Here is a 13534-nt window from a genome sequence, read left to right as displayed (position 1 = left end):
GAGAAGGGAGTTTTCTATCTTATGCCCCATTATTCCTTACCTTCCTTAAGGTCTGGGCACTGACCTCCCCTAGGTAAGGGCGAACACCCAAGAGAACTTGTGTATTGGGCAGTGCTGTAAGCCCTTTGTACAAATTATTTCATTTAATCTTCAAAATAATCCTATGAGATAAGGTTTGTATTATCCCTATTTTACAGATAGGGAAACTGAGGCCCAAGGTCACACGGCTCCAGAGTCTGGGCTCTTAGCCACCGGGCTATTGCACTGGCCTCTCCTCTCTTGCTCTCCTCTGTGGGTGCCCCCTCTGGCCCTATCCCAGTCCTACTATGTCCCCCAGTTTTCATTTCATGATTGCCAAGTTCTGAGACATCAGACTGAAAGGGGCTTTACCATAACCTTTTCTTCCTTCCTCTCTCTGTGCTTCAAAATAATTTACTTCTTACTAACTTCACGACATAAAAGCAAATGGCACTGAACAAAAAGATTTTTCAGGTCTTTGCCAACACAACAAATCAAAATCCTTTTGCTTTTATGGGTTCACCTCCATTTTGTCTCTCTGTTCTATGTACACATCACATTCATGATTGCAAACCGGAAATAGATATGTCATGTCCTCCCCTTGTCCAAAGCATGTCTCCCATTTGGTTCTGTCTGACTGCCAGGCCCGTTTCCTTCCATATCTCTCCTCTGTGCTCTCCGGCCCCTGAGGATCCTCACCAGCCCTCTACTGGGCTGCACACCTCTGCAAAACCACAGACTCCAGACTCCTCCTTTCTCATTGCAGAAGCAACTTTTCCCCTTCCACCTACCTGTCACCCCTGGGATGCACATGGTCCTCCCTGGCCTGGCCTGTGCGTGCTCTGTACATCCGCTTCTCCAGTGTCATCCAGGAAAGGCTTCCTCCGTGCGGTCTCCCTCCATTCCTTCCCTCAGGGGAAATGAACACTTGTGGTTTGTGTTATCAGGATTCTCATTTCTATCAGTATGGAGTCTGCTTAATGGTGATTCATGGTTTCAGACCCTCCATCCAATGAGAATATTTCCTGCCTGCAACTGAAATCCAGTGTGTTCTCTCTTGTTTTTTGCCCACAGCAATTGTTATCTGCCACAAGTTATCAGTAAACAGGAAACAAAGTAATAAGCCTATATGCTGTGGCTTTGGGCTCTCTACACACTGCAGGGAATCATGTGTAAGAACAAACGACCCTGGGACAAGGACCACAAAGGATGGGCTCTGTCCACCCACCGTCAGGACTCCCCTGAGCCAGATATTCTCCTCCTTCATTGCTACCAGTCTCAAGTCCAGGCAAGGAAAGCACTGGCTCTCCTTTTCCTGAAGGATCTGCTGTGTTCATTTCACAGGTGAGCAGATGGACAAACTCAGTGGATAGGGCCCAGGGTCGCAAGACAGTCAGAAATCTACTCAGGACTAGGAGACAAGTCTTTCTGACTCTTAATCCAATGCTTTCCCTATACTGAAAGCTTTTTATATTTCACATATTGTGACAATGACCCCCAGTAATGTGCAAGGCCATACCTCGTCCTCCCTCATGGATATGTTTCAAATAGGAATCCACCCCAACATTAACAAAGCCACTCCAAGGCCTTTGCTGTGCGTATGTATGTCTGCGTGGTAAAAATAAACTTACGTGAGCAAACTACAAGTCAAAATCTGCCCTTGGGTCTTCTCAGAACGTTTTAAGAATTTGAAATAATGCTGTAGAATTTTTCAGCCCAGGCTGAGAGTCTCTTGTAATTTCTTCGGCCTTTTCATCTATGAAGAACAAAAAGGGCCAGAGGTCCTTGAGCTGAAATGAGAGGGTCTGGTGTAGGTATCTTTAGCAGCTTATCAGGCATTCTTTTCATGGTTAGATTTTTTTCCCCCAAATAGAAGGAAATGCAGACAACTGTGCAGGATGGTATGTCCTGCCCCCTTGTGGACGCTGAGGGAGTTACCTGAGGGGAAGCAAAACAGTGGTGGGCATGGGAGCTTCAAGATGAGCAAGGGATAGTGACGTCTATTGACATTATTTTGAGAAATTAGAGAGTCATCTATAAGGTGCATATAGCATTTGGCAACAAAACATCTGTACAGAGAGATCTACCTGCCCAAAGACACAGGACCAAGAGCAAACGGAATTGCCCTGTTACTGTCTGAAATCTAGGCTGTTGTCATCTTCAAAGTATGATTTCCTATTAACCCAGGGAGAGAAGAGTCTCAGATAAAGAAAGGAGCTTGTCTATTTCATTATGTCATTTTTCACTAAAGAGTCACCTGAAAAGCAGCTTTTATAAAAAGATTGAACTATTAGTATAGGCCCCACCCATAAGTGAAGTAACCACTCATTCAAGTCGCTAGAAACAGATCCTACGAAGATAGTCTAGCACCTGAAATTTGCACAAATGAAACAATTTCTTCAGTTTGAGGTACCGTTTTCATGAGGTCTCAGTTAAAGCACAAACGTTCTCAGGTAGGATCCCCATTTATATTTAACTGCCACTATTATACTATTCTGAATAAATTGACAAATGGATAATCTGAGAGCATGAACTCTTTGCCACCTACATGGCCCAAGAGTGATGAGATTCCAGACTGCCAAATTTTGTGACCTTGATGATAATAAATAACTTCTCTGTCTAAAATTTAAAAAAAAAAGATTGGCCAATTTTGATCAAAAGAAGGCTAATGATAAAATAGACGGGGGGTGGGTTTAAAATTCTGTTCCTCTGAGCTTCTAGATCTTTTGGCAAGAGGGATGAGGAGGAAACCAACCAGGCGGGGCTCCCGTTTCCCACACGTGCTCCAAGCTGGGCAGCCCGCACTCTATGTTTCTAATCTTTCCATAAAGCTTCATCTGCAGAAAAAGTCCCTCAAAAAAGAAAAACAAGTTTAGAGTACCGAACAGTGTTCCTCCAAAGGGATCAAGGGGGTAAAAATGGATGAGGTCCTGAGGAGCAGGAAGAAAAGTGAGGACTCGTTTTTCGCTGGAGAGGCAGAGGAAGAGGCAAAAGGGGGTAAAGCGTCTCAGGAAAGGATGCACAGGGAGATAAGGCAACTCCTTCACAGCTGGCCTGAGAGGTAGCTGCCCCTAATCCCTCCAACTTTTGCCAATTTACAACTTTCACCAATTTATCTTGGGACCGATTCTGCCACTCCATCTGTCTGCTTTGGCACTCCCAGGCCCTCACAGGATGACTTACAAAGTTAAATGAAATGGAATGAAGAGTTGTGCCCAATGATATAACACGTACACCCTCTCTGGGTCTCGGTTTCTCCACTCTGTCAGATGAACAAGTGTGACTCAGATTCGGTGACCAGTGTGACAATACTGAGATTGGCAGGGAATTCGAGATCTGGCTCTGGAGAGTGAAAAAAGCATGAAGACCCACTGGGGGTGTCAAATCGACCCGATCACTGCTCTCCTGGTCGGGGTTGCTCCACGGGGCTCGTAGATGTCCACCCATGTGACAGTTTGCCAGCACCAGTGGTTCTAGAAGGTTGGCTTCTGGACCAGCAGAATCAGCTTTACCTGGAAATTTGTTAGAAATGCACATTCCTAGGCCCCACCCCAGATCTACGGAATCCAAAACTGGGGGCCCAGAGATCTATGCTGTAACAAGCCCTGGAGGCGACTCTAATTCATGCTGAGATTTGAGAACCATTGGTCTCCACCATGAAATCAGGGCAAGCTACCCGCCAAGAGCTTCAAGAAAGGCTTTGATTTTTTAAAAGAAAGTTGTAAAGGAAATGCATAGTATGCAACTTTATTCTTAAATGAGTGATTCTCATTCCTAATGAGCAAATAATTTTCATTCCCCATGTGAACCAGGTGTATTTAATGGCCTAGTCATATCAGGCCAATTGTGGCTAATCTGGCCAGATCTCTAAAAGTAAATAGAGTTTGGCCTGTTTGGAACCTGAAAGGGAGACAAAAACCATATCAGAATGAAGCAGATTGCAGATACCTTCTTGAACACGATGGATGCTAAATGAAAGAGGAGGGGCTTGGAGCAGATGGCTGGGTTGGAATCCCAGCTCTGCCACTTCCTAGGGGTACAAAATCAGAACCTTCTACCTTTAGCTTTGTCACCTTAGATGGAGGTGAAAATTGGTTCCTCTAGGTTTTGTACGCAGAGGAGATACAACAGCATATGTAAATTCTCATTACAGATGCATGTAAGTAGGGTGATCATTAATTACTCAACTATTTGGATTTTTTAAAATATCAAATAATTCTCTGGTAGTTTTAGTATTTCTCAACCTTTTTACTTTTGCTCTGGAATTACACTTTAAAACTTTAATTTAATGAGCTTTCATATTCTCTTAAGAATTTCTTTTGTTAAATAACTTCTCTAAAAAGGCTAAATTTGTTTGACATAGTGAGCTTTTACTGTATTTCACTGTGAATTTGTGGCAACACTTTTCTTCTGTAATGATTCGACATGTTTTATGTTTGTCCAAATAGTCTAGATTAAAAACACATTGCGGTTTGCTAATAGGTACTGGGATATTTAAACTGAGCAAAGTGCCTTCTCAAATGAGCCTATAGGATGCTTATGAGAGTAAAGATGATTGAATTCTAGGACCGATCTGATCTTTGCCAAATCTTGCATAGAAGATTTCAATTACATAGGAAATTGTCTTTCCTATTTAGGATCAGATTTGGTTTGAAAAATTACTACAACTTTGTCGACATTAAAATAGAAGCAATAAAGATGTGAAATTTCACACAGGGGATCTACAATATTTGGATAATTATAAGCATATGGCTACTTTACGTGAGATCTCTGTTAAAAGTGTATTTACCAGGGCTCTGGGAAAACAGAGGCTCTCAAATTCAGGGTTTATTTACCTACACTGAGAATGCCACGTTTACTATCAATGCATCGTAATCTATTCTTACTGCAGAACTCTAAGCAGAATTAGCTAAATGATTGCAGTATCTGTTGTTTATTGCTCTCTTGTCTGTTTGTTAATATCCCAGGCTTTACTTGTACAAGAAATCACAAAGAACAATTAACTACTCCATCACATGTGGTGACTCCTTTCTCAATCATTACAGATACGGTTTCACATACTTAATGTTAATATTTAGGGCATGAGCCTACACTGACTAGTTATAATAGGTTCTAGTCAAACAGAAATGATTGATGTAACTTCATGTCCCTTGTGAAAATACTTCCATGTGTCTGTTCCTAGGAATCACTAAAAACAAAGACAAGTTTGTTGCTTATTCATTTTGGATTAATTAAATGAACACTTGAAGTCTGAGAAATGGTTGAAACTTCATGTGGAAATTAGTAACTATGGAATTTAAGAGATTGAAAAATCATGTAAGCCCTACCTTTCCTCAAAGAGCCTTCCTTCCACGACCTTGCTTCTCAAATGTTAAGATTATGAAATACCACATTTACAAGTTATAATGAATTGGTCTTTAAAAAAAAAAAAAAACCAAGCACAGAAAGTACAGTATTGGTTGCCAGAGGCTGGGGGACGCGGGGGAGGCGGGGTTAGTGTTTAATGGGTACAAAGTCTCAATCTGAGAAGATGAAAAAGTTCTGGAGTTGGACAGTGGTGATGGTTGCACAACACGGGAATGTACTTAAAGCCACTGAATTGCACACTTTCAAATGGCTAAAACGGGCACTTTATTGTTGTATGTATTTTACCTCAAAAAAAAAAAAACACAGAGATTCAATGAAACAATTCAAGACACGTTCATTTGTAAAATAATATGCTTCAGGACAGAACTTTCTAGACAGCCTTGTTGCCAATTGGGGCTCTTTGACCCCTTTGCACAGAGCCTCTTAATAAGGATCATGGAGGGTGGACTTACATCTACCTAACCAACTGTCAAGTGGAAAATTGTATTAGTCCTTTTAGGATTAAAATCCAATTCTTTTTCACCTCTCCAACTATGTCTTGAGAACTGTCCTATATGCCTCTTCTTTTTTTTCCCCCCATAAATAAGATCATTTCAGTCTGCCTTCAGCTAGTTCCATCTCTGACTCTTTGAGGCTTTCTGATCACAGCCTCTTTCAGCCTGTGCTCTTCCTGCTCAGCCCAGCGACTGGCTCTCTTGGTCCCTGACCCTCTCTTTCCATCCCTGCCGCCTTCTCTTTCTCCTTGCCTTTCTTTTTCCTCTTCCTCTACTTTCTCTGTTCCCCTCCTGTAACTGGCTGCAGTTTGGGACGGGAGCACATTTTACATTTTCCTTTCACATTGATCCTCGTTGAAGCACCAAGGGACGTGAACATTTTATTTTTCTCTTAAAAAAAAAAAAAATCCCCAAAACCCTACCCCTTGAAACTCATCTATTTCCCTTTTATTGAAATGTGTCCCTTGATAGATTTATTTTTCCAAAGTGGCCCTGAAAATTGCTAGGGAACCGTATCTCCTCCATAAGGATTTTATTATTGATGTTTGCTTAAATATAGCATCAAACCAATACAGAGTTCTTCCCTGGGTGGTGCATTTTTATGATTGGATGGAGCCAACACTATGATCCCCCTGCTGCATTTTTTAAAGGTTCCCATGGCTGCTGTGGATTGTTTGACCCTCTCTTAGAAGTTTGCTCATATTTTAGCAATATTAGGCAGTGCCCGGCTTGCCAAGGAGATCGCTTTAGGAGTGTAACACAATAATACCTGAAGTTATTTTAATTGCTCAAGATCTCTTTAATAAGCACTTCGGCTTCTCTGGGCATTCAAGGCCTGCTACAGTCTAGCCCTAACCTGGTCTCCCATCACCCCTGCGCACACAGTGTCCTGGACCCTCTGACCCTGCCTGTGTTTTCTCACCATATACCTCCTGCACAGGCATGTGCCTCAGCTGGAGGCCAGCCTGCCTGTGTCCTTTCTGCACCTGTTCTTAACTGTGATCACTACGGTTTCATGGTGCCTGCTTCGACTAGCCCCCGATGTGTGCTACAAGGTTGTGGATGTGAAGGATGAAGAAAAAGACCTGCCTGGGTGATTTTAGCAGCTTCCCTGCCTTCTGTGGTCTCTGACCATCTACACACACACACATGCACACATGTACACACACCTCTTCCCAGAGTAAGAAACATTGGTTGAGGTTCGTCTTAGAGAAGTAATGATGTTCTAAGACTATACCTCATAGAACTTTCCCCAAAAAACACAAAGTGGGTAATTTGAGCCGTTGAGAAACTCCCAACCACCATGACAAGGAGAATCTCAGACAGTCAGATTCAAGAAAGGCCTGAGAGATCACCTATTTGAATTGGCCCCAATAGGTGGTGTATGATAGTGATACAGGCTGCCCAGGCACAAATCCAAGCCCTCCAGGTGCAGGTTTACAGACTTAACCTATAGACTTGAGCATAACTTCCCCTGGGCTTGACTCCCACAGCTATAATGCAGGGACCAGCACAGCATCTAACAGATTTGCAGTGAGGAGTGAATGAATGAGTGCATGTAATACACTTAGAATAGTGACTAGCACATAGAAGCATCTTAATAGTTAATAATATTATTACTTGACAGACTGGAGAAAAGAGGCCGAGGAGGGTCCTGGGCAGGGTCTCACAGTTCATGCCAAAGCTGGGACAAGAGCTGGGTTGAAACACCATGTCCTCCTGACTCCCATCCAACTGGGTGAGAGAAAGGTGGCCGCCTCTTCCACGAAGTTCAGAGTGATTTTCAAAGGATGATGAATTAGATCTGAAAGAAGACTGATCAGGGAGCAGACATTTTTATGAACGCCTTCTAATCACTTTCCAATTTTGCTGGATTAAAAACAAACTGATAAACTTAATATAGGGACGCAATGCCAAATGCTCTAGACTACCACACTCACAGCCTTTGGGCTGTGACACTGGTGGGCTATCACATCAGAGTGATGAGCGATGACCTGCAACTTGTTTGTTTGTTTTTAATTGAAAGAAGGAAATAGAACGGAATGGAATGAAATAGAATAGATCCGAATGTCTTGTGCATAGTATACACATATTCTCTTGGAAAGCTTTTCTTTGATGTGTGAGAGTGTGTGTGTGTGTGTGTATTGTGGGTTGCCCCTGTAAAATGCTAAGGGATATGGTTAACATTTTTAAATGCTTCTTTATAGAAAGATTCTCTAATACTTTTGAACAAGGTCTATAACTATTCCTTTGGAATAAATGGCCTTTTCTACTAATACCTTTGCCTGGGTGCTCACCTACTTCCATGACGTCATTCATTTCAGGGAAAAGAACAGGAGAAAAGGAGGGGAAGCGAGCCGCGGGGCTGCAGGGGGCAGGGGCTGCTGCTCACAGCTGGCGTCCTCCAGCAGACCATCCGGGCTCAGCCCTGACCACGGCCTCCCAGTTCCCAGCAGGACAGGTTGTGCTGGCCATGTGACTGATGGCTGAAAAAAATATTAAAGGCATCAGCTTGAACGCAAGGGGGATTAAAAGCTGGAGTCGATGTCTCCCAGGACAGAGCTCACTCAAGGAAGCCTGTTTCAAGCAAGCAGATGTTTCCTTAAAAGTTGTCTGCAAAATGTGCAGACTGACAAAATATTTACAGAATCCCTAGTACTCCACCCGCCAGGTTTACGCTGAGCAAATCGTTCTGATTGCTCTCTAACTGCTGCAGTCCTGGGGTTAGCCTTCCCACGTGGCTGCAGGGGAAAGAAGAGCGACAGCTGAGGCCAGTTCGCTCAAGCTGCTTTCTCCCACACAAAACACAGAATGAGACCCTCACAGCAACTCTTCCAGGTGATTATTTCATTCGAGACTCTATAAAACTCAAACACACAGGCAGCAAACTTAACCTGGTTATTCCTGGCTCTCTCCCTGGCTCCCATCAAATCACTGCTTCTGAAATTCATGAATTTCAAGAAACAATCCATGCCCGGTATCCTCAGGGTACACTGACACGTTTTAGAACCAGATAGTTGGACATCTCTAAGGAAATTAATGAAACAGCCTGTGAGAATCCTTTAGTGGAGAATCCAAGAGACAGTTGTGTGGCTAAAAGGCCGGCTGTCTGGGTGCCGGTGAACCTTGCTGCCCTCTGGGAGCATCATTGCTTTTATAATTCACTTTAAAATGTCTGGAACCTGCACCCTACATAAATGCTGGGAAGACCCTGTTCCTGGTGTTTCTGGGGATTCTTGGAGGAATGCAAGGAAAACCATGCACTAGTTTATTCCTGTTCATGCTGAATTCTCATCTTCTCTGTCCTTCTGCAACTGTCTCTTCTTGCCTTCTTGCCTTGAATGTAGTCAGCATCCTTGGACCAATGGTTCCCCACAACACGCAGGAAGGTTCTTATGGCAGGCACCCTGCACAGAAGATGTAGAGACGTTACACTGCCACAAGGCCCCGACGATGACATATAAGGAAATGCTGGAGGCTTTTGTCCTTAAACAGTCCCCATCTGAGCCCACCTCAGAGACCTGCTCACTGGTCCTCTCTACTTCCCATCCCCCTGGCCTCTGCCTGTTTCCTCACAAACCGCCTTTCTCTGTAGATAGTCCTGGGACTCTCAGAATCCCGCTTCTTTATTATACAAATCAAATCAACCCGTTTCCTCCCTCGGGCGCTCAAAAAACCAGAGGCCTCAAAGCCTTGCAAAGCAGCAGAGTCAACCACACTTGCCTCCCCCACTCATTACATCCAAAAGCCCGCAACCACCTTGGCATTTACAACTTAGTCTTCCTTTCAATCAGGCTGAATTCTTGGGTAAAGCACCCTGACCTTGATCTGAAATACGTTACCCAATCTTTAAACGTAGGAATGATACCGATTTCGTAAAAATGTGTTTCTAACAGCATTTTTTCCTCTTTTCCCTATTATGGATATTTAATAAACTTCCTTGACTCAGGAGCTGGTTTTTAACACTTTGATGGCGACGACACCCAGATCTGGGTGACAGCTGTGTTTCCTCAGGGGCACCCGATCCACAGGGGGCGATCAACGTTTATTAAATCATGTGACATTTACAGTTTGTGCAGATCGTGCTGAAGGAATTTGCTGAGCCAGGGGCTCAGTTCTCAGACTTCTAGACTCTTCAATACAGCGGTTTGTTGTTACTGTTGTCGGTACACACCAGCCAGGGCATTGCCAGCCCAGCGATGCCTCCTGCATGAAGTTCAGTGTGAAACAAATGGGTAATTAACCCTTGGCTAAAGGAAAACTCCTTAAACCAACAGCTTTGGCTGAGTCTGTGAGCCTTTACCTGAATTATTGGATGTACACTTCAACATTGGCCAAAAGACAAAAAAGCGGGAAGTGGACAGGAGGATGTACGCGCATACGTGTAATCTGAACAGTTTCTCTGCTTCTGTTCTTGAACAGCTCTGACTAGATATTTTAAAGATTAAGAGATTTGCTTTCGTATTTGTCCTCTGTTCAATTACACGTGGTCAATAAGGAGAGAACCCAACAGGTAGTAGCAGTTTTTTCACAATAGTTGTGTTAGTATAACACAGCATTAAGATCCCTAAAGGCAGTAACTTAGGTTCCGTATAGGAAATCTTATTCCTGAAAAATAACTGTGTTAAAATTCCGTGCTCTAACAAGAGATTTTTAGGGCAATGAAATGGTTCTGTGTGATACTATAGCGGCAGCTACATGTCATTATGCATTTGTCAAAACCATAGAATGTACAGCATCAAGAGTGAACCCTAATGTGAACTATGGACTTTGGTTGATAATAATGTGCCCGTGTTGGTTCATTGTACCAAATATGTGACACTGATGAGGGATGTTGAGGGCAGGGGAGTCTATATGTGTGGGTGGGGAGGGCTCTGTGCAAACTCTGTATTTTCTGCTCAATTCTGCTGTGAACCTGAAACTGATCTAAAAAAATTAAGTGTATTAATAAAAAAAAAATCCATGCTCTAAACCTGAGAAGGACTAGAAGTCACTTTTGTGTTGTTTGTTTATTTTTGTTTTGTAGGGGGAGGGGAGGTAATTAGGTTTATTTATCAATTTTTTTTTTAATGGAGGGACTGGGGATTGAACCCAGGACCTCCTGCATGCTAAGCATGCGCTCTACCACTGAGCTATGCCCTCCCCCCATGTCTAATAATTTTACTATTTCAGTGTTTCTAGCATGAATTGCCTCATCAGCCTGATGTCCAAATATGAGTCTCATCTCTTTAATATTCAAGGAATCATTTGCTGTTAACAGAGCACCAGTTTCTCTTGTTCTCTACTCTTATCTTCTTACCAGCTTGTTTGAATGGTTCACAAACCTCAAGGACTTACTGAGTCCAGAGGAGCGCGTCTTTCCCTCTCCCTTCTGGATTTTACTCTCAGCCAAGGATGCTCCACATTTGGGTTCTCTGGTTGAAAGAAGCTTTTAAGTTTGTGCTCAGGCATTGCTCTCAACTCTGTCTTTCCAACATGATGTCAGGGTAAAAAACGACTCCCAGACTCAGATATATGCTGACCCTCCCCCTTTTCTTCATGAGTCTTCTTCAAGGGCCTTTGGGATCCTGTCCTTCATGGACTTTAGTTGAGACCATCTCAGTCCATCAGAAAGATTCTAATCAGAAAGGAAGGGCTCTGAGCCTTGATTTCTTCTCCTCCTTCACCTCTCTGTGCATTTCCCACCTCCTCCAAAACTGCCAGATCTACTAAGTAAAGGATATTGGGAAAAGCATCTTTGCTTGGACACCAAAAAAATCCAATTACACCTACCTCTCCACCCAAAGCCAGTAAGTGCTCACTTACATTTATGTATCTGAGGACGATCCAAGTGACTCCTCCCTGCAAAATGAGATATGCTCTTAAGTGACAGCCCCCAAGAAGTAATGAACAAGTTCTCTTGCTGAACAAAGCATAGTCATACTAAAAGTTGAGTTAAATTCCCTCTCATCATACCATGTTTTCAAAAAACATGTATTTGTAAGTAGATTTCCCCATTAAAATCTTTTTTTAATATTAAAGTATAGTTGACTTACAATATTATCTTAGTTTCTGGTGTACAGCATAGTGATTCAGTTATACATATATATAATGTCATTTTTTTCATTATATGTTATTGCAAGCTATTGAATACAGTTCCCTGTGCTATACAGTAGGACTTTGTCATTTGTCTATTCTGTATATAGTAGTGTGTATCTGCTAATCCTAAGCTCCCATTTTCTCCCCCACCTCTTTCTCCTTTGTTAATCATTAAAGTCTTTATTGTTCTTCTTCCTGTAGGACCAACCAAAGTCATCATGAGAACTTCAGGGAAGAAATTCTTAATAAAATAAATTTGGAGTTCAACTACAAATGCTCACATGTGTGAGGTATAATGCATGTCTGACACTTAATAAAACTCGGTATTTGTAAATTGCCTCCCCAATCTATTCCTCTAGTGGTGGTTTTCTGTTTTTTATTGCCCAGGGCCCTTTACCCCTTCTTCTGGTAATAAGACGCCGTTCTTCTGGGAAATCTGTTTCCCCACCCTCATCCCGGACATAGGGAGGGGTGCAGGACCAGGCTCGGGCCAGCCACGGAACTCTGCTTGCCCCCAGCCTCTGTGATTGGTCCCGGGTTGAAGAAAGTTGGGTGCCGAGCCAATCAAGACCCTTCACGAAGGTTTCTCTAAATGGCGACGGGGGAGATGACTCCTCTCTCTCCCGGCAAAGCTGAAGAGACGTCAGCAAGGAACAGCCAGCAGCCTTGCTTCTAGACCCTTGGAGAAATCTAGCACCGCAGAGGAGAAGCGGAGCCCACGTCCCAGAGGGGCGAGGGTGAGAGGAGGAGGAGGAGTCTTGATGGGAAGGAGTTCCTAGTGCCGCCCACCTGTCATCCATCCCTGCCTTCATTGGCGAGAGCTAGTTTTTGGGGGGTTTGTGGGTTTTTTTTTTTTTCCAGTTTTATTATGTAGAATTATTACAGTTCGACTGCACATACACATTATATGGCATGTAAATACATATGCAAAGTATACTGCACTTTTTTTAGTTTTCATATATGTACTAATTATTGTTTCTAAGATTAGACTTTAGCTTTTTAAACTTACATAGTTATCAAAGGAATAAAGCCAACCAGAAGCTAATTTCAGTGGCGTTTCTGTCACTTGTGACCAAGAGTTTTGACTAATACAGAAGTTGCTTCCAGCTACCGAGATCCCCAGACCTCATCCCAAGACTAGCATGGTCAGACGTTCTTTTGCTCCTAGAAGCCATACCAAGTGTCATTCTGACACATCCCAATTTCAGTTTAAGCTTGTTCAAGCTGAATTTCGGAAAATTGCACTTGACTTTTCTGGCTTCCCATAATTTCTCCATGGGTCTGTGGTCCTTAGGAAGAAAAAAATAAATGTTTCTACTCCTCCTCTGGAGACATGCAACCCGTTTGGTTCTATGAATACGGTCAAAAAGAGAAAGAGAAACACCCTCTCTTTCAACTCCAAAGGAAAGAAGGAAGGGTCGGCTCCACGTGGGCAGGAGGGGTCTCCGGGAAGATTGTCCTCGGTGACGGACTTGTCCTGCGCATGCGCCTTGGCTGCTAGTTTTGAGAGCTTAATGGGGCCCGATGGCTCCAGGCTGTTGGACCTTGGAATGGAGCCCTGAGACCGTGTACGCTCT

Source organism: Camelus dromedarius, chromosome 20 (assembly GCF_036321535.1).
Source record: "Camelus dromedarius isolate mCamDro1 chromosome 20, mCamDro1.pat, whole genome shotgun sequence".
Taxonomy (NCBI): domain Eukaryota; kingdom Metazoa; phylum Chordata; class Mammalia; order Artiodactyla; family Camelidae; genus Camelus; species Camelus dromedarius.
The sequence above is the reverse complement of the archived record's forward strand: the minus strand, read 5'-3'. Positions refer to the sequence as shown.